This window comes from Pollicipes pollicipes, unplaced genomic scaffold (genome assembly GCF_011947565.3).
Source record: "Pollicipes pollicipes isolate AB1234 unplaced genomic scaffold, Ppol_2.1 Scaffold_7261;HRSCAF=8764_pilon_pilon_pilon, whole genome shotgun sequence".
Taxonomy (NCBI): domain Eukaryota; kingdom Metazoa; phylum Arthropoda; class Thecostraca; order Pollicipedomorpha; family Pollicipedidae; genus Pollicipes; species Pollicipes pollicipes.
The window spans coordinates 33,526,055-33,553,493 of record NW_023597054.1 but is presented as its reverse complement, the minus strand read 5'-3'; the positions used below and the strand labels follow the sequence as shown (position 1 = coordinate 33,553,493).

Below are 27,439 nucleotides of genomic sequence, written 5' to 3'. Positions count from 1 at the left end.
ATGCTGGTCGGCTTCGGGACAGACACGGCTGCCGTAATCAGCCGGTCGCGCTCGGTCGGCCGCGCCGGCTGTGGGGAGGCCGTCAGTGCACCACGCACATCACGCCATCACGTATCGTCGGCGTTCACACGCACTTGATTGCGCAGCAGGCGATCCGGACTATGTAGGCGCCGAATGCGGACTTAAAGTACTGACAGGGGCGATATTCTGGTCGATTAATTTCCCGCCAGCAAGCATGCCTTTACAGATATCGGCCACCTGAAGACGAACGGCTGCTTGGTGCAGGCGGCAAACGCATCGATTGCAGCTGCACACCGTTACGAACGGCTGGAGAGAGGCAGAGGCCTGGGCCACACAGCGAGCCGCTTGCAGCCGCGCCATGGCCAGTTGGTCGCGGCGCGTGCCGGCCGCGGTGGTTATTCCCGCGCTGCGTGTCGTGCTCGCGCCGGTTAGGAGCCGACCGCGCCGGCGGCCGCGCGCTGCCGAAGCACGACAGGCCGGAGCGGCCAGCGGCGCGCAGTTGGGGGGGTGGACCGGGTCAGGGGCCGCCGTCACCGCCGCCACTGCCGCACCAACAGCAGTCATGCCGCGCTTCTTCCGGCCCAGCGCCGGAGAAGGTAGGCGGCGGACTCTCCGCTTGGTGGATCGTCCTCACCGGAAAGCTCTTGTCTCTGCGTGTATGAATGGAGATCGATTTCGTTGACGAGAGTGTGCTTCTATCATCCGTCAAGAGTCCGATCCTTTGAGAATTATTTTCTTTGATGTGAGGGGGCTGAGATCAAACTATATTTGTCATTTGGTCATGGTAGGTGCTGCACTCCCCGTCATCCAGCAGCTGACAATGCAGAACTGTATATGTGACAATGAAATAATAAATAATAGTGAAATATAATAATATAATGATAAAATAAGACATCTTAATCAAATACAATAGGTGAGTTATGAAAAAATAAGTAGTTATGAAATAATAAATAGTCATAAACATATGATAATATAATGAAAAATAATAAATAGTGATAACATACTACAAAATAATGAGATATACCTGAACCATAGCTGTGGTGCAATGTGTATGCATGCGCGAAATGTTCAGATTATCTGCCGTATGTATCTCCATCATTGCAAAGTCGATTCCTTTTGTTGCATTTCATAACTACTGCGGAGTGTGTTCCTAATGATGTGCGAAATCCAAGTCCTGTACTTTCTGTTCACTCTACGACAGCGCTTGGCACATGCAGGTATTTTCAGGTGGCGATTCTTGTAGATTGCTGCTTCGTAATTTTGCATTAGCCTGGCGCCCAGTCGTGCAGCTTTGTTTGGTTGTGCGGCCACATTGTCTACACTCGTCAGGAGATGATGCGTCAGCGCGACTCGCTAACCGAATTTCTTTAAAAAAAGAACGCGACGTACGTTGCCGCGTCCCTTTTATGCAGCACTAGCGACTTGAGTGAGGATATCAACGCACGAGGCCATGGCGTAACCGGGATTGGAACCCAGGCCCCGCGTGGGAGGCCGACGCGCTAGCCCCTCAGCGTTTACTGGGCCTTCCCTATTTTTGTTTTCGCCCACGGCAAAAAAAAATAGCACACACGAATAATATTGTACCTTCGGAAACTGAGAGGTATGTCTGTCGGCATGACTACAGTATGATTACTGCGTGACATCGGGTATCATCGCCGCGCCGAATATGTGTGGAGAGACACCAGCACGAGCTGTTGTGAAAAGACACTCCCAAAGTTGGATCTTGACCTGGGTCGAATAAGAAATTGTTCTGCCACTCCGATTTAGATGGGACGACGTCCATTTCTGACGTTGCACGTTATTCGTCTAACTCTTGAAAGAATTAGCTTTGAAGTCATTGGAAACATTCAGCTTTAATTCAAAATAGATGCAGGATTTTGTCCTACCTTTTATCTTCCATCTATCGTGTCACGATGGAAAGGTGTTGACAGCGTGAATTCCCGGTGCAGATATAACACGGAGCTGATTCCGAATGAAACATACGAATTCTGCTGAATTGGTGGCTTTAAATTATTGGGTACAAGTGTTACATTTTTCACTAATATGACAAAAGAAAGGGTTTAGGATTATCTATTCCATATTCAGTTCGAGGTAAAGAAGTTAAGCATTTTCACGTCAAAGTACACAAGCAGCTGACCAAAGTAATGCCTTTTTTGCAGGCTGATAACAGATAGATGAATTCATGATTATCAACGACCACTTTCTAACAAGTGCAGCACGATCTGTTAGATTTCAGCTTGTCAAACGAGTGGATGAAAAATGAACGGGCAAAACCAGGAAACATCAGAATGTTCTGTAAAAATTGATCTTGCTACCTTTCTTCTGAAAGGAACCGCGCGTTCATCCTGTACGTCAAATGCGAAGAGCACACCTTCGTCGGGTGAATGGGGCAAACGATAACTGTGCGGACCGTGTACGGCTTACGCCGCGCTTAATGAATCCAAAGCTTCCACATTGAGTGCAGTGACAAACGGGGCAGTAGCAAAACCGAATAAGAGGAATAAAACCATCCGGTAATTTTCGCTTCATCTTCACTTAACGTTAACGTGATGTCACTAGTGTCGAGACTTCAGAGTGCGGCGGGCTTCTAGGCGTCGGGCGTAAACGTTAGCAGGAGATGCATAAGACCAGCGAGCCGCTTACGTAGAATTGTATGAAAGAAAATGATGTTTTGGTTTGCAAGCCTACGCGGCAAACCATTTAAATGCAATCAGCTGAAGTGAAGACGTATGCACTGTACTTATTTGCCATACGGTAGAAGGAACATCGGTCTGTCTTTGTGCCGATACCGAACAAATTGTTTGTGGCAGATGCCTATAACCAGCGGGCGAATTGCGTAAAACTTAGAACGGAGTATGATGTACGTAGCAACCTTAACGGGAGTGTGCCACCCTTTTGTACATTTCGCTTATTGTTAGATCAGACGCGCAGATTTGGTCAGGAATGCCAGTTTTCTCAAAATCCTTCTGGATAGCCTAAAAAAATTTTTGAAGTAGCCATTCCTGCGGGAAATGTATCATCGGGCTCCTTGCTCACTACCATGAACGTAATAGATTTCATTTGTTTTGCTTGTTTAAACGCGTGTATTCTGTAATGTTTGTAATGCACTAATTTGTCACAAAGTCTGTGTAATAAATGCTGCGAAAGCTTGAAGCAGTCTGTTAAGAAAAGAATATATGCGAATGGGAAGTTTTTATCCCCGAGCATTTGACGAACGTTATGCTATAGCTATAATATCTTCCCTATAGCGTTTACTACGGTGGCTCTTTCGAAGCGCCTTTGGCTTTGTGAAACGAAGCATCACGTTCTATATATTCTATAGTGACGCACTGTTTCGAACTTCAACCAATGCTCTTCTTGCTAGCTGGTCCTTGCCGCCCGTTGTGGTCATCACAAATGTTCGTTTGTACTGTGGTCACACACAGTAGCCCTGGTCATATGGTAACAGCTGACAGCGGCCACCCATCAGAATCTGCCGTCGTCATGACGACGGCTGAATCTGACTCGAAAATAAATAAAATGCACATAACTGCTATAGCTGGTGGCGCTGCAGTGGTACTACCCAGTTTTGTTGTTAGCCGTGGCTGGTCCTGAGCTTTCAGCAGAGTAAGTTTTTGGTACACGTCGCAAATATGGGACAACGGCATTCAGCGCAAGCCATAACAATGCACTTCGATCTTACACAGCTTTGCACTCGTGGTCTTGCCGTCTCTGGTGATGCAAACGAGTGATGAGCGTGGCGAGTCTGTTGTCCGCTACAGCTAATTTTTGCTTGGATGTACCAGATGCGTCTTGCTCGGTCCGTACCTATTTACATTCCGCTGTGCTTGGCCTGTTCCTGCCTACGGGGCTGGTCGTGCTAGGTCCATGCCTACCTACATTCCGACGTGCTCGGTCGGCATCTGTGTGCGGGGCCGACAGTGCTCGGTCCCTATGTGCCTGCTTATATTATGTATATATGTATATATATATATATATATATATATATATATATATATATATACATGTGTATATATATATATATACACATATATACATACATGTGTATATATATATATATATATATATATATATATATATATACATACGTATGAGTGTGTGTGTGTGTGTGTGTATGTGTGTGAAAGTGGTACGCGAGTAGAATTATGGATAGCCAGACCGGAGGTGCAGAGCAGGATATGCATCTGTGGTAACTTTCTTATCAGGCAGAAGAGTATAAATGGCACAAATGATGGATATTTGTATGTTTAATGTAAGTAGCAGTGGACTCCAATAAGTGTATTTACTCAACTCGTGATTATAGTTTGTTTGGACAACAAGCAAGAGTAAAGGGTAAGTAAAATGGGTAAAACAATTGGGCAGCAGGTCCAAACAATGGGCAGCGCGCGTGTTTGTGTGAACATGGTTCATGGCTTGCCGTCTCTTAACGCCGGCCGATGCCTGCTCGGCCTTTCGCGGGAGCATTTGTGCTTCGTAACACAAGACGGACTTTTCCTGTTTAATACAGCTTCCCGTGACACCGCGCTACTTACCTCAAAATTCCCATCAGCGTTTCAGCGAGGATGTCAGCCGGCCCCGTGTAGGGGCAGGCGGAAGCTCTCCTAATTTGGGGACATAGCCGTTTTGGTTGTTTTTTCCGAGTCGAGTACCATGGGGTAAATGCTAAATTTTAAGAAACTTGGGGACTTAAACTCAACCCTAATACCAGCGTCCCTGCCTAGGCGTATTCACTTCCCACGCCAGTTGAATCCTAAGGCTTTGCTGAATGTAAGCTCGCAAAGCATATGATCTTGCTTGCCATTTAATTTCACCTGAGCAGTTTGCGGATACACGCACACACCAGTGATAGTTTACTTAAGGTAAGAGGACAGACCGAATTCCTGGCCGCATATCTCCAATAGCCCGCACGCGCACGTTTTCGCTTTAAACGCTGATTCCGTTTTATAGCGCGGCGTGTGCACTTAAAGTTGACGCATCATATTCCCTATTGACTTCCGCGCATTCAGTCCACTGGATATGTGCACCTTCCCTTAACAGCTTGTTTATTTTTGGTACGAAGGCATCCCGATATCCCAGCCATTCATCTCCGCAGCAGTTCTCGAGTAAGAGTTTTCAATTTTCAACGCCGATTTGATAGTAATAGTTGGCCGCATAAGTTTGCAAAACACATCATAATGTTCGGCGTTAGAGTTTATTCGATTGGCTCGCTGGTCATATGCGCTTGCCGCTAACATCTCGTTCATGATCGATGTGAAGAAAGTCCGATGCTCCGGCCGTCCCATCTTGTCTAATTACCGTGTCTCTGTTTACACTTTTCATGCCTTTGCATTTGCCTAATGGCTAGGGGTGTAGGCCTGCAAAGCGTATCATGGTATGCGCCATTAAATTCTACTTGATCAGGTTGCTAGTCATATCCATCTCCCAACAGGCCAACAGTTTGCTCATTATCTGTACGAGGATTTCCGATGTTTTGGCTGCCCTGCGGCCTGACGCCCCACGGCTAGCGACCGCGTTGCATTGACGTCTCGGCACCCGTGACGTCACCATTCTGTACGAAGCTTGTGAAAGCTCGGCTTCATGGTAAGGCAAGCGGCAAGGCTCATGCGAGCCATCTCATTGGGACGGTAGGGCAATCGCTGTTCCCGTTTAAGTTCTTTCTGCAAGCAGCATCATAGCGCCAGTGTGAAATTTCACCAGAGCTAAACGACATCCCCCTACCACTACTGACCTCTCTAATCAGTTGGTCTAATGGCATGCTGTCCTATTTGCCGACAGAAGTGGGTGACGGAGATGGACATGGCGAACATGACCAACACGACCTACATGCCGCGCAGCGAGGAAGACCAGAACATGAGCTGGATGACGCCACCTGGGTCATGACGGCCTCATTCATCGTCTTCACCATGCAGTCCGGTCAGCATCAAGCAGCAGTTACCACGCACTCCGAACCGTGTGACGCTCGCAGGGACAGTCCAGATGAGCCTCAAGGGGTCAACCTGCCCTGGAGGTCGCCAGCCCTTGCAACCATAAACTTTACAACGTCTCGCTTTGTGTAAGACAGACACGCTGGTTAAAAACAAAGAATTTTGAGATGAAAACACTCGCTTCTTGGGTGTGAAAAGGGACCCCGTGTAAATGCCGATGCCACCGGAGCCATGGGAGTGCAAATAGCGGGAGGGAGGGGGGGGGGGGGGGGCTGGAGGCGCTAGTCCCAGTTCTCAGAAGCAAACATTAGCATTATTGTGATACATGGACAAAATTTACCTGGAAAGTGGGAGTGTCCTCGCCTCCATCTCTTGGGAAGTTTCGGTGACATTGCTCTATGCCGCCTAGAAATGGCACCCAGGATCTCACAGCGGCCCTTGGTGCACGACAGTCTCATCCAGTCTTTGGCTGCATTTTTGCAAATGGTGTTATTGGCTTGTAGCAGGGACCACATTACTTCACAGTAATATATTGCTCTTGACAATGGGGTCAAAACTTGAAGGAGACCATGAAAAAGCTCATAGCAGACAGGGGGAGAATCCAAGCTTCTGATTTCAAAGCGGAGTTTGAAGTTAAGACACTAACATGAAGCCAAGTCGAAACCGAGCCTGGTGACTTTGAAATCTGCATCTGGGAAGCCGAGTCCGAAACCATTTGCTACGTATTTGAAGACGAATGCGAGTGGCCTTGAACTTTGTACACGCAGAGTGGTTGCCGAAGTCAGGGGTTTGGAGCCTAGAAAACACAAAACCAGGGATGAACCCGTCAGTCACGAACCCGAACCCCGACGCCGATGGCAAGCCAGGGCTTAATCTTCGTGCAATGTTCTTTTGCGGCATCGAAATTATTTCTGTATTTGCCAAAACTGTGGAACAAGAAAACATCACGTTGGGTTTCCGAGAGAATGTGAGGAGGTCATGGCGCCATGGGTGGAAGATATCTCGGACAATCGTCCTCTCCGTGCGCGCTAGCATGTACAGACCTTTGGGGAAATTAGGTCTTTGGCTGACACCAGGTGTTAATTGGTCATGAGAGAATGACTTGCTTCTTGTTACGCCATGGAAAAACTGTGCCCTACCCGTTCGAGCACTTGATGGATTGAATTTTCAGGGTCCGATCCAGTCCAGTCTGGTTAGTCCAGATCCAATCCGCCTGTCAATCTGCTTTTCTCAAGATTTCTCATTCCAATCCGTTCCAGTTCGCCTTGCCAGATAAATGTATGAGATAGATCCGTGCTAATCCGCTTCCACCTTAAGCATTGTTAAAATTAGATGACGATTCCTGCTTCCCCATTACCTTATGTTCAAGAAATTTGTGGATTTTCATTGGAAAAAATGCACGCTAAGTTGTCGTAAGCCAGTGGGTGCTGAGATACTTAACCCACCTTGCCGCCTGTTGGGAATGCACTTTTGCTTGGAGATCAGAACAACCAAGGCTCATCGTATTATTTATCATGTCACACATATTTGGCAACAGCTTAAAACTACCACCACATCCAAGGACCCAAAGTCACTCCTGGTTTCAATACGCCAAAGGCACGAGCGCATTATCTAACATTTCCAGACTCGAGGTAAGGTACAAAATACCTACAAATGCTACTTCACAGTTTCAGCAGCGCCAAGTTTACAAGCGCAGGACGACGCTCATCTAGTGTGCCTTGTGAACCACAAGAACGCATATCTCACTGCATATACATTATTTCATGTGTGCATCATTGCAACCATTATTTCCTGTTAGATTAGCAGCTGCGTTAACGTTATAATTCACTTGTGCGACTGTCCACTGCCCGCGGTAACTGCTCTTTTATTCAGAGGAATGAAACAGTTGCGTCATTTTTGAACTATGTCGCAAAAATGCAAGAGTCTACCAAATCACCCTTTTCTGCTCATACTGGTAAAATGCCAAAGCTATTTGTATTTGTAATCATACATTACACAGTTAGATGAAGTGCCATTTACGCAGTCAAAAATAAATTTGGTCCGTGTATTTGGACAAAAGTACTCAGCTTTGCATGCATTATTTTGTTTTCAACGCGCTAATAGAGCGGCTATGAACGTTTTGGGAAAAGGAGCAGCTATTCACAGATAAGACTGTAGTAATAGCCTTATTCCTCGGAGAAAAACCAGAAGAATGAAGATACAGATGGATTGATGTTTCGGCAACGTGCCTTTATCGAAACAATGGCAGAAGTGATGCGAATTGGATGTAAGTGGAATGGGTCACTTAAGATTAAATTGAATGTACAGAAGTGGTGCAATGACTTCTGCTATTGTTTGGATAAAGGCATGCTGCCGAAATATAAAACATATATATATATATATATATATATATATATATAGGTATGCATATATATATATATATATCCATTGTTCTGGTCTTTTTCCGAGGAATAAGGCTATTACTTCTCTCTTATCTAGGTAAATAATGTTCCTCGCAAACGCACTACACAGCTTATGTAATTTTGAACCGAATGGGCAGCGTTTCAATCAAAGTATGTAACGTATCTTGTCCGCCGTGAGTGCTTTAGATACAAATATAGAATCCTCCCATATTCATAAACAAATCGTGCTAAGAGAGTTTGGCACATACTTGTCGCCCATCATCCAACATCTATCATGACCGCTGGTGCTTTAGTATCTCATATACACGCCAGCTACTTTCCATGAGCTCGGATGGTCCCACAAGCTCTTCCAAACATTACGAAATCTTTATTTGTAGTATTATTGGATGGTACTCACCTGCGGAATAAAGGAATGGGTGGTATGTTTATTTATGTTAATTTCCTGACTTCGTGTAAAGTGTGTTGGACCTCCTAAACCATTGCAGAAGAACCACAGGTATGAAAATGCATTGCAACCGTCCAATTGGGCACATTTATGCGATTGGGAGTAGAATAGACGTGACACAAATAAAAAGGATCTACCAAATACCAAAGTTTTTTGCTGGATGTAAAGAGTACCTAACTCACTTTTGGTGAGAAAGTTACATGTGGTCCATGGTTGTACAGGACGTGCATGCTCCAAAATGCTTCTTTGATATATATATTTGTATGTATAATATATATATATATATATATATATTATATATATATATATACATATATATGTATATATATATATGTATATATATATATATATATATATATATATATATAAGAACTGGGGAGTGGTGTGGGTAGATAAAGAATTATGAGAATGCAACAATCTTTGTTCTAGCAGGGGCCTGAAAATGGATCAGTTGAGGCAGCATGCTTAATTTTAAGCTGATGTTAAGCTTATTAATTTTGCTGACTGACTAGGTGAACAGAAATTATAATGTTACCAGGAAGCTCGCATTTCTGACCTTTTCGGACCGAACCTTGTATTTCAAAACTCCATAGTGGGCTTTCTACCAACAAAACATTGTCCTGTCCTGCTTTTGAACTCAAAGATGCGGTGTCATCCACAAGGGTTAAATATGATTGATGACAAGATCAGGAGGAATATTATCTATGTTATGATATGATAGGGTGTTAGATAATTGGATAATTTAATTACCTTTTAAGGAACGGGGGCGCTTGTCTTCCATAGCAGCATATCTAAGTGTAACTCATGCATATCAAGTTGTCAAAATAATCCTTTCATCAAATGACTTGCTTGTGGACTGTGAGTCGTGTTCTATATTGCCGGCGCGTGCATTGCCTATTATTGAAAGCGATACATTTATTGGTTTAAATAAATTTTTCTTGGTTAGTTTCTTTATCGAACATTTGGGGAACTGTTTGGTGAAAATTTCCGTTTGATTCGCTCTCAGTCCGTTTAAACCATGGGAGTTGATAAGTTTGAAAGCCAGGTTCGCTCCTTAGATTGATCCTCAATCCGTCGATGCATCCAATCCGCGAAGTGCTCTAAAAAAACATCGAAAACTCGTGTGGTTTATTAAGGATAGGGCGAGGAAAGCTGTTTTCGCCACTTACAGCGTTGAATCCAATGAAAAAACACAATGAGGAAGTTGAAGTCAGCAGTTTAAGTTCGCGCGCAGCCGGAGACGGAGCCACAATTATGAAATGTTTGAAACCGAAACCGACGCCAAAGCCGGCCGTCCGACAAGACACAGACCCGAGGCCGAAGCCGAAGCCAATCGTTGTAATAAAGTTAAGACGAGACCAAAGCCAATGCCAGCGATAGAAAATGGTTCAAAGCCGAAAGCAAACCAAGAGCTAACTGAAAACAAACTGCGATTCCGCAAAGCTGAAGACGAAGCAGAAGCTGACTTCATCTTTATGCCTAGCCCAGAGAAACTTTAAGTAATATTTAATGCTAATAAGCATAGATGCCATATAATAAGGAAGGACAATCGCCTCTGAAAAATATCACATTGTTGCGTACTAAGAGTTCAATTAACGTCACTGGGCTGGGCAGTAATCGTGCGTATTCAGATAAAAACGTTGTTCAGTTCCAGTTTAGTTGCAAAATCTTCGAGAGGTAGTCACTGCCTTGTATTTTTGTCCGTCAAACAAAAGTGTGAATTTTTTTGCGAACAATTTTTCTGAAATAATTATGTAACAATGTGCAACACAGTCCATCTACGGTCATATCCTACAGGCCAAAACAAACGCGCTTAATGATGCAAAGAAAGCGAAGGTAAATCTTGAATCAAAAACCTACGTGCCAGATTCTGCCAACATAACTGCTTCATCAGCCCCATAGCTCCATCAGTCTGCAGAATGTCCAAATTGTCTACAACTACGGCTATTGACGACTGCCGATGACGATGGACGCTGCGGCCCGTTATCCTGCGGCCCTTATCCGGACTGATCCACAGACCGTTCCACGGCTGATCGTGCTGACGATACTGCGGGACCTCTCATTTCCGCTCGTAGTGGAGCTGACGACCTTGCGAAAAACCATGCCCTCTTAAAAAGATTCCGAGACCAATGGGGCTCCGAGTCCCCAAAGAGGCTTCCTCGTGCAAAAAGAGCCAGGGGGGGGCGGAATACGTATGATCCGGTGCTACGAGGAAGTTACCATTATCTAAAAAGGACTCACGGAACACGACGGAGATGTTGATTACGGACCAGTGCTTGGAAAGGAGTCTCCGAACTAGCCTGACATGGAGAAAAGGAAATATGAGAACGGTGAGCCTGCAGATTTTAAAATATGCATTATGTGCAGCGGAATAATGCATATTGTCCTACCAGCTGGCCAGTAACAGCCCAGACCAGCCAGTAGCCGTATCTAGCCGTATAATAGTCCTGGTGTACCAACAGAACGTAAGGTATGCCATAAAAACGTACATAATACATATATACGTGCGTGACGAATTATGGTTCATCGGCCAGCTTTGCTCCCATCCAATAGATTTTGTCACAGTTTTCACGGGCGTGAAACGAGCCCAGGACCAAGATATTGAACTTACATTCAACTTGGGAAGTAATTGTAGAGGCATACGCCTGAAACACCTGTCCCAAGCCTTCCATTTCGTTGCATAAAACGACATGTACCAACCGGATCGAGAACCAGATACTTCCGAATGTTACCCGAATATGTAACGTCGTTGTAAATGGAGCTTGGACAGTTCCCGTCTCGATGAAATCGTTTGTGGTTTTTGAAGCATGTAATGCGAGGTGCCCGAATATTAAACCACTGCAATCATTTTTCAGCCCAATGTATTGATTTTTTTAGAAGCCTTAGGCATTTGGGGCGTTAAGTTTGTCTGTATCAACACCATATTTGCCGATATGTTGTTTTAGGAAATGGTATTTCCATCAAATCCCTAGGAGTTTCACGGCTTGAGATGGTGGGAAAGCACAGGGAAATAAAAATACGATTTGATCATCGAAATGTTTAACGCATCCAAAGCATGACAGAAAGTTTTTTTCAGAATTTAATTGCGTCCCATGCTCTTAGCCGCAAGAAAATCTGGAGCTGTCAGACGTCCAAAAAATTTGAGTCGCCATATTGATCTCATTTCCGCCCAACAATGTATTCACATATTGGGTGATACTCTCACCATCCCACACTTATGCGTGCTCCAATTTTCAGTTTGTAATATTTGAGATGGTTTATCGTGCATCCGCTTACCTCTGAAGATGAAAGGAAATTACCGGCACCATCAGGAGACTGCGCCGCATGTCCATGCTCGCCCCGGTCGATTTCCCTGTAGTTCCTGACAGTGCGTTCAATATCCGGCCCGAGAGGAGGCAATCTCGATACGCGGTGACAGCAGGCGTGTCGTGTGGAGCCACTCATGACTCATGTTTGTGCTACTTGCCAGAAATATCCCATTTAGCGCGTAAGCAAATATCAGATAATTGTATTCTCAGCGGGCTTTGATCGATAAATCGTTCTGATGGTTTCCTTATTTTCTGTTTGACCTATGTTCTCCTGTTTGGGAGTTAAATGTTCAGATTTATAAACACATCAAATTATTTGAAGCTCACACGGATCACATTATTAAAAGAATGCCGCCATACATCGTTGTATACTTATCTACATATGCATTGTATGTGAGTTAAATGCGTTGCATTCATATGTATGCCTAACTAGACACCTATACCTGCCTTTTTTTGGCATATCCGGTCAAATTAATTTCCGAACGCTTGGCCAACGCATGGTAATAACGTAACAAAAGTTTTGAGACCATTGCTGACGGTATTTAGGGGCATCTAAAGTTAGCGGATTTTTTTCGCCCGTGCAACACCATCGTTGATTTCATGCTTGGGTACGTCTTTTTGAATGTGCGAGAAGAGCACATTGCAATTCGGTAGGTAGCAATCCATTCTGATGATATTTTGTAGCGGTTCGTGTCCATGAAGGAATCCAGTCAGAGCCAAAATATGGTATAGTCATGTGATCACTGAGCTCTGGATTTCTTACTGGGCATGAGTTGTTAGAACATGGGATGAAACTTGTGAGGGATAGCAAATGAAAATGAAAATGAACTTGACAATCGCTGGGGGTTTTATGTGTACACTTTGTGGCTACTGGCACTCTGCACTGAGGAGTTTGAATATTGCAACACAATCATTACCAGCGAAAGAGATGACAAGTACAAATGGTGCTGGCAGGTCACCAACGGGATTAAAGACAGCGCTTTTTTGTTTGCATTGCGCACTCTTCCTTCGAAATTGTGCTGCATCCAAGGAGCTTGAAGGGCTTGGAAGGGCTTCCACTGCTTCGCGATGGAGGGCTGGTGTTATTGGTAACAGGAAACGTTTTGCCATGTAGCTTCACTACTAGTTCAACTACTACTTATTATCAGTGTTTTGATGGGTGCTCCGTTCAGCTAAATAGCGTCATACGTCCCTGTACAGATCTGGTAGTTGATAGCTGGTAACAAATGTTTTAAGGCATGTCGAGGGGTCGAGTGACGTAATACCAATTATCTCTCAGCTATGCTTCTGGCGGCAGTGCCTGACTCATTCTGGTCTTTTCGGACATAGAAGCGCCTTGTTGGACAATATTCCAGCTCTTCGTCTTCAGGGGTCGTCCAATACTCACATACTGTGACGAAATGAACATAGGTTTTCGCGCAAAATCTTTAAGCATATATATATATATATATATATGACGCATCAGGACTCTGCAAATCATTAGCTTGATAGCACGGAGATGAGCATGCTCGTGCTTTAACCGGATTCAGCATTAAGATAATGAACTTTTCAGTTACAGCTGATTGAAAGCAGTCCTCTAATTTTAACATCGTAGGTGTTTACCCTTGGCTGATGAGGTGACATAATATCTTCGCTGCCATGAATCCGCAATCGGCCCCTGCAAACCATATCTGTTGGGAGCAGAGGTTGTACATAACTATAATAACGACACAATCTTTGATAACTTTGCTCTCCTCAGCAAAAACTCATTAATCGTCCCAGTCTTTATACCTTGCCCCAGTTGCTACGTTTGTTGGCTATGTCACTAAGTTCTCGTTCTGTCGTCCCGCGTGCTCTGGATGGAGTTACGAGCGCCTATAGATCCGAAACTCGGGTGTCGCAGGCTTTGGTCTCCTAGAGTCGGGGTGTGTATCCCTGAAGAACGAGGTCAACATCATGGTGGAAGAACGCGGTGGACGTCATCCTCGGGGGCCTATCCTACTGGGTGTTCGGCTACGGCCTCAGCTTCGGCACCGCCTACTCCAACATACTGTTCGCGGCAGGAGACTTTGCCGTCTCCGCACCAGAGCAGGTATTGCATCTCTTCGTCCTGCAGCTAGTCACTGGTAGATCAAGGAGAAGGAGCGCACGGACCCCCAGGCTATGGGTCATCAGGACCCAGGATTTAGCTCACTGCCACTGGGATCCGGAACACAGCACCAGGAATTGGAACACATATCATTGAAGCAAGTCCACCATGGGCATTGACATGCAGCCACTGTAACCTGGGACATAGCTCATCATGGAATCAGGGACACAATACATTGTGACACAGAATCCAGCCACTTGGACACAGCATACAGCCACTGGGACCGACAGTGAAAAAGCTCGCCGAACTGTAGCTAAAACTCGCTGGGACACAACGCATAGGTCACCGGAACCGGGACGTAGACCGCCGGGCCTGAGTGCAGCGCACTAGAAAGCATCACACAGCTCACGGGAACGACAAGGCTCATTGAAAAGAGATGGAACACACTGGGACCTGAATGCCAAACATTAGAAGCGATGTACAATCCATGTGGTAGCCGCTGGGGATCTGAAATCTGTTCCAACCCTCGGCGTGTGGGATGGTTTAATGCCACGCCAATGGAAATGCGTTACCTTGTTGTGGTTTGTGCTGCATGACATATCGCGTCTCCTACATAATGATATGTACATAGCCAGAAGGTGAGTGGGTGAAATAGCACCGAGATGAACCATCGCATCCCGCGCACGTTTTTGACGTTTGGTGACTGTTGGTTGTCCACAGGACATGGGACCGTTGTTCGCCACGTATATATTCCAGCTGTCCTTCGCGACTACAGCGACAACCATCGTGTCGGGGGCCATCGCCGAGAGGTGGGTACCACGGTACCCTCACGAATCGAGTGCGTCCGCGAACTGCGGGCTTACCCATGCGCTGGATTGGAACAGATTGTGAATGAACGTCAAAAACCCGGATTAGGACTGGATAGGATGTCGGAAATTTCTCAGCCCACGTGGTTTTGCAAGGACAAAAACCACTGCAAAGGGATTTTTACAGTTTTTCAGCCCAAACGGATCGTAAGGATTAAGGATCACTAAAACTTAAAAGACCGCTTGCTGATTGTTCAGATACCGAGTTGAGTGGTTACCTGAGTAAGGAAAGTACTTCATCTCCCATCAACATAGTTTGAATGATAGGCAACTGGGATTTATGTCAAAGAGTGGTATCTAACAACCCCGTGATTACATTTCTTGACTAAAAGACTGCCAAGCCAAATACTGACATGTTTTCGGCCTCCGGCCCTTACCGCATCTCCGCTAGCTAAGGGCCAGAGCTAAAGGGTTTTCGTTGTCTTCGGACATGTGTGATTTCGTAGCGGAAAAATAATATGGCGAGGTCATATCATGCATTTAACCACGAATCGTTCCATATGTATGGCTTAATGTTTCATTGGAGTCGACGGATTACGAGTTACAAGATAAAAGCAAGATGAGGCGATGATGAAAACATGTCAAAGGCTTGAGAAGACCTACAAATTCAAACAAAGCCCTCTTTTCACATTGGTCAAGCTGAGATATGAGCGCAGTACGTCTCCGGGATGTCACAACGGCGGCGACGGCGTGTGGTTCCAGGACGAGGCCGCCCGATATGAAAGCGTCCTACGCGACATGGGCAGCGGAAAGGGGAGAGCTCTAAAGCGCCGGTCACCGCCGACCGAGAGGTGTGCTCGCTCACAGCGGTCCGAGGCGTTAACAGCGAGTGGACTGCCATCGGGGCAGGAAGGGGGGGGGGGGGGCGCATTTAGGGCCCTGAGACGCAGATGTGGTCGCGGGGGCTTAGCAAGTTGGGCTTTTTGGCTAATTTGGATATGTGCTCATCCCAGGATAGGGTATGGCCGATGTTCACTCTCATCATCTTGACGGACAGCGAGGGAGTTAATATTAAGATAAAATGATGAGTTGTTTGATGGCCTGGGGCGTGTCGACTAGGGTAGGGCCTAGTGAACCACTTCTCACCACCTGCCGCCGTCCGTCAAGGTAGCTTTTAAACGATCGAGGACCGTTGCCGTGCCATTGCAGCTTGGTCAGCAGGACGCCATGATCAACCGCCGTCGAAAGCTCGACTTAGGTCTATGGAGGTGACGGCGGCCATGTCCGGAGTCGATCTGGCGTGTCATCCACTCCACGGCCAGATGTCCGGAGTCGATCTGGCGTGTCATCCGCTCCACGGCCAGATGTCCAGAGTCGATCTGGCGTGCCATCCGCTCCACGGCCACATGTGCAGAATCGATCTGACGCGTCATTCACTCCATGGCGCTGACCACGGGGTTCTCCGCTGAATGGCATGGCCTATACGCATCTAACTTTTTGCATCTGAAAGACAATTTCTAATTAATATTGGCAACAATGTTTATGGTCACTGACATTTAAAAGTAAGGCAAGAACAAGTCACATGAGTCAACAATATATTCCACTAATGCATTTTGAGATGAAGAGAAAACACTGGCGGACTGAGACCATTCGGTAAGAAACGTATAAGGTAGAGGGTGCCCCAGCTGAAAGTAACCCACGGTATACGCAACAATGACAAGTTGATTTGGCGCACAGTTAAACTGTGATGGCATATGAGTGACAAAATTACGGTAAGTCGTGTAGTGCATTTGCGAAGAGCCATTACACACATAGTCACCACAAAGTACACCAATCCTTGGAAATACTATTTCAGCAGACCATTGTTTCAAAAACTTGTAAGCGCCTGCACATGCGCACATAGTTTTTTGTTTTTTGCAGTTTTTTAGTTATTTTTTTAGTTATTTTTTTTTTTATGTTTGTCAGCGAGGTGAAAGCGATCGGGGGCTTAGTATTGTTAAGTATTGCATCATTGTCCTGTTTCCGAGGCCAAACCCACCACTGGGGGAAGGGTGGTGTGTGTGTGTGTGGGGGGGGGGGCACTCAACACTGAGGGTCATAGGCTCATAGCCCAGCAAAGAAACGCAAAGTTCTGCCCCGCGGAACAGCTGCCGAGAAACGGGGCAGCGCGGGAGAGATATTAAAAAGCGGACGTGACGAGCGCGCTGGCTTGTTGGCCGTGGGTGGAGCTTCCCATCGAGAGTACCTGCGTATAGTGTGTTCGGTCTGCTATTTCCATAAAATTGTAAGAGTCATGTCAAGTACGTGAAACGTTCTGTGTAATGTGTTGTGCCTTCTAGCTACACGTGGCATGCTTTTGACATGCCGGGTTTCTGAGGTTTTGGGGGGGGGGGGTAGTTCGCTTACCTTTTGAAAGTTTACTGGGAATGCATTTCTCACGCCTCAAACCGTGCTGCCACCACCGTCTTCCTATTACAATTTTACTCTTAAAACGCCTCTAAGCGTGCGTGCTTAGAAGTGGCATTAAAACTCAGAGCCTGAAAACCAGGCGGCTCAAATGAGTGGGCGGGCGATCCAGTCACACACTGCCTAATGTCAAACAAATAATACTTGGTCACGCAGGTTTTGTCAGCTATGGTCGCGCCCTGTCGGCTATTTAATCATAAAGGAGCAGTCGTCTTCTCAGTTCTTGCCCATCTCTGGGCCGTGCTTTGGGTACAAGCGAGCTCCTGCTGCAACCGCCGCAAGAGTTGTTGGTTCTGCGCAAGGAAAATTGCTGTTTCTCTATTATCAAAGGCTCGTTTCGCACGTTTCTCCCCCGACTTTTTCACTATGGTAGATCTTTGGTTCTGCCGAAAGCATACACCCTGGCAACTATTTTCAAATTACGTTTATCGATGGTGCATTTCGGGTTTAGAAGCATCGCCGGGAAATTTCGTTCTGCAAACTATACTGCACTGCGCATTAATAGGCAGAAGCGCTAAAGCTACTCATCTGGACATAACGCTGTTCTATTTTGCGGCATTTGCTCGCCTCCAGAAAGAGAGAAAAACATATCTTTTTTGGCGGGACCCCTGGAATTTGTTTAGATGAGATGATGTTTTACACCTTCTGTGTTTAGGCCATATCTCCAACTCCGACCACTGGTCACCTGTGCTCGTGTGTGCTGCAGATTCAACTTCATGGCCTACTGCATGTTCTCCTTTATCAACACGATCGTGTACTGCGTGCCGGCTGGCTGGCTGTGGGGACAGCACGGCTTCCTGTATAAGATGGGTGCCATCGACATAGCCGGCTCTGCAGGAGTGCATTCTCGTCGGCGGCCGTCTCCGGTCAGTCTCAGCTTCGGTTGGAGGTTGAGGGGGAGGGGGACTAGACCACTACCACGTGCTCCATCGCGGTACCCCTCCCGCGAGTGCAGCGCTCGTATCCGCGGTCGTCTCGGAACTGATGACAATTTTACAGAGTTAAATTGTTAATATACATGATGTATCAAGCTACGCTTTCGGCTTCAAATCGACATTTAACGAATGAGAATTTCTCGAAAACGGAAGCATACAGCTGTTCAAAAGTAATCATCTGCATGCAAGGCTGTTGGGTTGATGCCTAAAGGGAGTGTTCCCCATTTCTAGCATGTTTTTTTGTCTGAAATGGTCATTTTGAAGATAATTCGGTGAAGTTTAAGCCCTGCCGTTCTTAACACCTGAGCCCTGTCCTGCCCCTGCCATTCTTGAGATATTCAGCCTTGTTTCTAAGCTACACGCCCGCGAAGACGTCCAGCCTATTTCGGGGAGACTATTTCAAGGTCACCCAGACATCCATGGCGACGTAATAACCTTATTTAAATCACGTAATTCCATTGGCCATGCGGCGATCCAGGCAAAGAAAAATAGCTCGAGTTGTTCTTATCTGGCGTTCGTGAGCGCGATTTCCAGATAGAACGGCCGCCAATTGGCTCTCAATCAATGTTGTGCAAAGTGATTTACGTAATCAAGCACTGACGTGTTGGTGAGCATATTGACTAAATAGCGAAATTGGGTTGCCGAGAGCAGCCTTTTGTACTCAAACGTATACTTACGGATATAAGTGAGCTTATTTCATCATATGTGATGCTTGCTTCAATATTTCAAACATGAAACATTCCCTTAAAGGCACAAAACGTTTAAGTTAATGAACCCGTCCCCCTCCTTCTGCCCCTACATCCCCACACGGTGGCTTCAGTGTCCTCGGACCGCGTGCTTATGTGTTCGGATGGAGGGTCGAGTTTCTTTCGACACAGCAGCACATTCCGAGGGTTCAGGCATGGTGCTGGGTTGGCGACGGCCACCCAAAGTGTCACCAGATGGTGCCTCTCGGTTCTGGTCCGATTTCACTGATTAAATGTTTTTCCGGCCGTAGGCAAACAACGCTTGGTCCCAGAATGGCATCCGTTAAAATTGCTTTCCACGCCTTAATTAGATAGGAGCGTTTTGCATTTTCTCTACTGTGCATTTGCATTTCACGTAGACCCCCAAAATGGCAAACACATTCGAATACAAATATAGTTTCAAATAAATAAGCAGATTAAAAGACAAACCAGTAGCTGAACGCAAAGGCCATGTGCTTGACTCCACTATTGGGACCAAAGGCAGCACACATATGCAGACCGAAGGGGTATCCCTGTAAATTCCCCCCTTGCATAAAAACGCCTCATGTCTGATTCATTGCTATTGACATCGAAGGCCTCAACTTCGACCATGCTAAACGTATTTGAAAGTGTGTAGTGAGTGCGGTGAAGAGGTGTCCGGTGTTCAGCAGCTGTGACCGCCGCAGGTCTGGTGGCGTGCATCATGGTAGGGCCACGCCTGGGCCGCTACGACCAAGGCCACGAGCAGTTCCCCATGGGCAGCCCTACCAACGCCATGCTTGGCATGTTCATGCTCTGGTGGGGCTGGCTGGGCTTCAACTGCGGCAGGTGAGAAGCTGCGGAGCGCTGCGAGACGGCTGAAGAGACGGCGAGAGCGCTGCGGGAGCGGGGCAGACCCACCGGCCTCGGGAGCGGGGCAGACCCATCGGCCGCGGGAGCGGGGCAGACCCACCGGCCGCGGGAGCAGGGCAGACCCACCGGCCTCGGGAGCGGGGCAGACCCACCGGCCGCGGGAGCGGGGCACACCCACCGGCCTCGGGAGCGGGGCAGACCCACCGGCCGCGGGAGCGGGGCAGACCCACCGGCCGCGGGAGCGGGGCAGACCCACCGGCCGCGGAAGCGGGGCACACCCACCGGCCTCGGGAGCGGGGCACACCCACCGGCCTCGGGAGCGGGGCACACCCACCGGCCTCGGGAGCGGGGCAGACCCACCGGCCGCGGGAGCGGGGCAGACCCACCGGCCTCGGGAGCGGGGGCAAACCCACTGGCCGCGGGAGCGGGGCAGACCCACCGGCCCTCGGGAGCGGGGCAGACCCACCAGCCTCGGGAGCGGGGCAGACCCATCGGGTGCGGGAGTGGGGCAGACCCACCGGCTTCGGGAGTGGGGCAGACCCACCATCCGCGGGAGCGGGGGCAGACCCATCGGCTGCGGGAGCGGGGCAGACCCATCGGCTGCGGGAGCGGGGCAAACTCACCGGCCTCGGGGAGCGGGGCAGACCCATCGACATCAGGGCGGAAACGTCCAGACACACCAGCGGGCTGTCGGGTCATGTGAATACAGCCGAGGCATTTTTGTGAGATCGTTTATATTCTCCACACCTTCAGCAAACGACAGTTATGCGTGCACGTGCATCCGCTTCGTCTCGAAGCGATCTGAGGTTGCAAATGCAGTGAGATGGCATGTAGTGTCTTTGGTGTACGTGGTTGTGAGGTTACGTGACAGTCACCGGCGAACCCGGCAGCTCCTTCGGAGTACGCGGACACAAGTGGAAGTACGCCGCCCGTTCCGCCGTCACCACCATCAATGCCTCACTGGGCGGCGGCCTCTTTGGCATGACGTACAGCCTGGCCACCACCAAGAAGCTGATAGTCGGGGACCTCATCAACAGCATTCTGGGAGGACTGGTGGCCGTCACAGGTACCCTGAAATGCTCACATCCCATTCAACACCTTTTGAAATGCATCGAGATCATTTTTGTTTCCTATCACGAGCGTAAAACATAGCCTAATCGACGTTTTCATATGCATAATATCCTTCGTGAGCCAGATGATCAGACACGGTATCTTCCTGCATCGAAAGCAACGGCATGACTTAGTAATATATTTCCCTGTATCCAACGTATAGGTCGGTGTGTAGCTGGAAGAATGTCTTCGTTTTGCTGTAACCAGTGTCCTTATATAACCCCGAAAGCAAATTGGCTATTGGCTCGACCACGTCACAAAAACACTGCGCGACCGTGTCGCCCTGCCGACGTTGTGCGGTGATGAACGGATGAAGCCCGCTCAGTCATCCCTTGGCCCCCCGCCCGGCGGCCGCCCTGTGACCCCGCGCACCGTGGCGTTTGGCCTGTGACCCCGCGCACCGCGGCGTCCTGGCCCGCGACCCCGCGTACCGCGGGGTCGCGGTGACCTGCGACCCCCCGCGCGTTGCGGCGACCATCCTGTGACCTCCGAACGCCGCGGCGTCTGGCCCGTGACCCCGCGCGCCGCGGCCGCTGCAGCTGGCTGCGCGCTCTACCGCTCCTGGGAGGCGGTGGTGGTCGGCATAATCGGCGGCATGCTGGCCGTGATCACCATGCCGCTCGTCGACCGGCTGCACATCGACGACCCGGTGGGCGCCGTCTCCGTGCACGGCGTCAGCGGTCTCTGGGGCGTGCTGGCCATCGGCCTGTTTGTCGACGCCGACAGCCTGGAGAAGATCACCAACGGGCGCGCGGGCCTCTTCAAAGGTGGGCAGCCAGCGGTGCTCGGGCCGCAGCGGCCGCGCGAGGTCCAGCTGTCCACTCCCGACGGCACCACGCGGCAGACCGCGGGCCGGCCACGTCAGAGGCAATCTCTTCATTAAAACACCAAACATGTATCTAGTGCACCAGCTCTGCTACTTGACGCGGCCATCTGTACGGCTTAAGTATGCCGTGATGGTATCGGCACTTTTGCATTAGCTCCCTCATCCGCTTCGCAATACATAACGCATTTATCATCGAGCATTGGGCCGGCAATAGACTAAGAACTAACATACGTGCATTGAGAAAACGTGCATTGATTTCGGCAATGAAACTAACATCGATCCAGCATGGTATTACCCTTTTGCATACCCTCTGCGTGGGTCAATAGCAATCTAAATGATCCAGCTTACGTGGCAAATGCTTTGTTTTTAGCTATGTCATATGAAACAATTGCTTTGTCAAATATACCCTTTCTGTTGGAAATAATCTGTTAATGCATGTCTCGTACTAAAATGGTATTTGTTCGAACCATTTTCCGACAAATCAGTTAGCAGACGCCCTTGGCAACGCAGGATGCCAACATTTTGCTGGAGTACGTCAGATGGAATGGCAAGAGGTAACCAAAGTTTCAGTTGTAGCCGCAACAATTTGGTGAGGTCTCGCTGAAAAAAACGCGGAGACGGGTGAATCTCCTGTATGTTTTCCTCGTAGCATTGCCAGAACAGTGGCCGCGTTGCCACATTCTCGGGGTGCTGTGTCATCTGCTGAGACGGCGTTCCGTCCCCTGTGCCTTGCGCGCGACGCCGTCATCAGCCATGCTGGGCGTCCATAGGCGGCGGCTGGCACTTGCTCGGCGTGCAGGCCCTGACCTGCGCGTGCATCATCTCCTGGTCAGCCATCGTCACGTTCGTCTTGCCTCTTCTGCATCAACAAGCTGAAGCCGATCCGAATGACGACGCACGAGGAGCTGCTGGGCGCCGACCTCGTTGAGCACGGCATCCGACACCCGGGCTTGGGTCTCTCGCGCACCGTGTCGGCGCTCCGGCGTCACTCGGAGGTTGACGAGCGGCTCAAGGAGCTCGACCTGCCGCCGGAGGTCGGCTCCAACCTCGGTAGGTGGCCCCGGTGCCGTCGAGGTGTCAGCCCAGCGGGCCGACCTTTCGCCGGCAGTTGTCTGGCTGTGTTACCAGTAAATGGTGGGTTCCTACGGTGTTATCCAGTGGTCGATGGTGATTGGAGCCACTGCGCTTTATGAGCCTCGTGTAGCGTTCAGAAATGAGAGCTATAATTCTCAGTTTCTTCGAATCCGCTTCACTTAATTTTTCAATGAATCGATATCAAAGTCGTTAAATAGTGACCATGGCTTCATTTAGGCTTCTGCACATCGAGTGGACCGTGGCCTACGCTATAGCGTAATTGTCTTATTCTCTATCACGCCGCTTTACGACTGAGAGTCATCAAAAATCAACGCTGTCAATCAGCACCAACATCGGCCTGACGGGTCTGTCTAACTTCCAGGGCACATGACGCTCCTACAAAAACTGCGGCAGAGGATAAGCCACCCGCGTGGCTCAGTGGCGGAGGCGTCCTTTGTGTCATCGGCACGGCGGAGCGCGTTCGGATCACGCACCGAGCCCATTGGTATGCCAGCTCTGCAGAAGCCAGCGGTGGTCACTGCCCTGAACAGATGCGGACAGTTGAGGAGCACTGGTCGCTATTCACTGCAAATGGCTGATACGTTATTGGCCGTGGGATCAACGGCAATCTTGTCTTTTAACGTCTACCGACGACTGCCGATCAAAACCCTTTCACCAAATGTTCCAGTGCACTGAACTTTGAGAGACGCTTAAATTTCGTATTGATGTCGATGAGAGTAGCTCCCGTGCAGTTGCATCAACAAGAAGTGCACTCGAATGCTTCGAAAATGGGTTTGCCATCCACCTTAAACGGAGCATCTGACCTAGTTTTGTACTTGTCACTTACTACCTGAGACGCGTCGATTGGATTGATAGAACCAGTTTTCTCGCAATGTTTCTGAACATGTCAGAATTTTGGTTTGAAGTAGTCGCTCCGCGGAAGAAGTCTTATTGGACTTCTTGCTGACTAATTTGAAAGCAATACACTTAACTTACCCTGCTTTTTAACGCATGGGTTCTACACTGTTTGCAACATGCTACTTTGTAAAGATGTGTGCGTGGTAAATGCTGGGAAAGATTAAAACATTTTTACAAGAGATACAAATGTAGGGCTATTATTCCGCGACTTCAACGAAACTTTATAGCATGGCTTTGATTTCTCCGCTATATCGTTTGGTGCAATTGCTCTTTTCGAAATGCTTTTTAACTTTGGAAAACGGGATATTATATGGCCTATAGTGGCAAGCTAGTTCAGACTCCAACCAATGAGCTTCTCCGCAATTGGTCCTTGCCGCCCGCTGTGCCAATCGCAAGCGTCCATTTGTACTGGTTTCATTCAAACCAGTAGAGGCGCCACGTTTAAGCCCGCAAACCCGCAAGGTGCTGGTTAAAGTAACTCAAAAGTGACATATCTAAACCGTAACAGGTGACAACGGCCCTCAACAGATTTTGCCGTCGTCATAACTACGGCGGTCGCAATAGCTGCAGTTATTCCGGACTCCGGATGCACTCTGGGGAACCAAGAAAGGGAGAAGCGTGGCGCTGTTACCAAATGTTGGCAGCATAACTTGGACCCAAAAATAATTAGAAATATATCTCTCCATCATATTTTGATGGTACTTCGGTAGCACTACCCAGCGTCATTATCAGACAAACTGGTTCTGAGGTTTCACCGCAGCATGTTTTGAGATATTCCTCAAAGGTGGACACTCCCGTTAGCTTAAATGGCCTTCATTTGGAGCCGGATCGACCGGTCCGGGTGAGAGTGCAGAGCCCTTGCAATAGCGACACCAGCTGACGGAGCGCCTGGCAGCCTTCTGCCTGCTTTTATCGTCGAATGCCTATCTCTACGAAAAGTCTTGGAATAGATCTGAATATGCTGGTAACTCTCTTCCCAGACAACACATTTTGGCCAAGAGTTCCAGGTGCGGAAAATATCCGGAAGAAATGCTTTCATTATTCAAGTAGACTCCTCGGACCTGAAACGTAACACGGCCATTCCATTCGCAACATTTTCGTGCCAAATCCATTGTTTGATAGCTGGTTTTGTCCGATGTCGGTGTATCAATGTGCTTTTGCTTCCGGCTTCGGAAATCTCATTGTTTACCCTCAGCTTCTGGAGAAAGCGGGTGAATGCAAAAGTGCGAACATTTTGAACACAATTGTTAAGTAACAACGCGCGCCGAGAATCCAATTTGCGTTGAGCTCCATATGGCTTCTCACCCACCGTGTGGCTATGGTTATATGAGATAGGTAGCCAAAGCGATCGAATGGCAGGGGTGTAGCGGTAACCAACAAGCTTAGTTAAGTGTATATTTTAGCTACCATATCGCACCGTGTACCATGAGCTTATACACATGTCTAACATCCTTGCATTGCACTTTCAGTCCCAGTTACGGTTACTGAAGATTCCAACAAAACTTCGAAGCCCCGAAGAAAAACACCAGTCATGTAGCATGGATCAACTTCGACGAACACCTGGATAACATGCATCCCTAAATCCCCCCTCCCCCACCCCTCCTCCGATGTTGTCCGACTTGCGACATCGTCCCAGAATTTTATCCGTTACGGGGAACTTATCTCTTGGTGGCTTTAGCTCATATTACGACGGTTAACATCGGATTTTTACTCTGGCGGTGAGGAGGGTCCACGAAAATTAGTTGATCAAAGTCCCTTGAAACCTTGTTTGCGCTCATTCACCAAAAAGTTAGCGTTGAACCCCCCACAAATAGCGACCCATGGCTGCCCAGCGTCGCAGCTCGCCACGCGGATGTAGTTTTTGAACTCCTTAAGATATCTTGCCGCGTATAGTAAAAAGCATGCATGTATAACACGTTCATCGTTCAAGGGATCTCAGCGTGTTATGTCTGGTTTTAATAAACTTTTTGCGTCCGAAAAACTCGTACGTCTCGATATAATTGCTCGAGGGAAATGTGTCCGGCAGTTGGCAACGTAAACAGTGTGTAGTCACATATGTTAGCATTATGTTTTTCAAGCAGCTTTTTGTGGCATACGTGACCGTTTGCGAGCAGTATCCACCACCAATTCGGTCATTTGCTTGCATTATTTGTTCTGTGTGCCTACGATTTTCCAATCTGATCTCGGCATTGCTATAAACCATGATTGCGCGATGTCGTTTTGCAGGTTTTCCATCTGTCCTAAGCACAAGCTCATTTGAACTTGTAGTGCTGGAGATTATCGTATTGTAAATTTCGCATTCTCATGTTTTTGCCTGCAATGTGTAACGCTGATGCGGGTTTCACAAAGCGAATCCCATGGTAAGACTATGCTAAGATAATGTATATCTATAAAATGGCCGGCGTCTTCTAAGCCCTCTGTCCGCCGACAATCACTCCTTTGGTAACGTGCTGAAATGCGTTCGTGTTGGGTAGCTGTCACGCTTTAATGGCTACAACTTTACATGTCGATAGGTGCTGTTTATTAGGTACTCGTTTTGTTGTTCATGGGTGTTCGTTTGTTACGACCGTGAGGGTAGGACGTTTTAAAAAGTAACGCGTCTGCCCGAAGTTTGAGGTAGATTGTTCTGTACCCCACGATTAATGTTAAACATTCACGAAAAGTGAGTGAGCCATGACGGTCCCCTCTCCGTTGCCCTGTTTTAGAGAGTACGTTTTCGACGTTGCACACGTTTGGCGCGAAGTACAAAACTTGTACTTGTCTGACAAGCTTTCAGAGGATCTTATTTTATTTTGATTACTCGGACACCCGCGGCAGCTCAAGTCGCCAGAAGTACATATCAGCAATAGGTGTGACTCGTTTTGCTTAGCAAGCAATGTATTATCAAGAGCGAATGCAAATGTGCATGTTCGTGCTCTTCTTGTTAAAGGTATGTTTTCGCCACAGATGCAATACAATCCATCACGTCACAGTCCTACGGCATGATCATTCCAAGACGCCAGGAAGGTGCATGCGGTATGCCTAGTCACCGCTGGCCTTGGACAGAAGAGCCCCTTATATCTGACTGGAATGGCTTCTGAGTTCAGATCAGAGCAACAGCATATTATGTAGCATGCAACTTCTTTTATGTTGATGATGAGGCATTGTTTTGCGTTTCCGTCAGCCTGTTAAGTCATCGTGGCAGCCTGCGTTCTGCAACGGAGAAAATAAATGCCGAACACGATTTTATTTCCTGCTCGCTATCAAGTTGAAATGCTGTGTCTGAATCCATTATTCTGAGGCAATGAGCCAATTCCCGCATCAACATCACTAGAGAAGCCATGCCTTATCTGCCACTCAACCGTGCGTAATGTGGCTGAAGTCAAGCGGAGCTGGACACCGGCCACACGTGGAGATACCGGTGTTGAAAAATGTCGATTTAGAAAAGTTATCTCACGTCCTGGCCTCGAAATACCAAATTCATCGACCAAGAATCACACAGGTCGACATAGCTCCGCCAAGCAGCTAAGAAACAATATAATGCAGGTAAGTTCCTTACGCTATCTGCAGCTGGTATGCA

General features: G+C 47.9%; 1 pseudogene; it reads left to right on the top strand.

Moving 5' to 3' along the window:
- Positions 1-25,417, top strand: LOC119111322 (putative ammonium transporter 3; annotated as a pseudogene).
- The last annotated feature ends 2,022 nt before the right edge of the window (positions 25,418-27,439 follow it).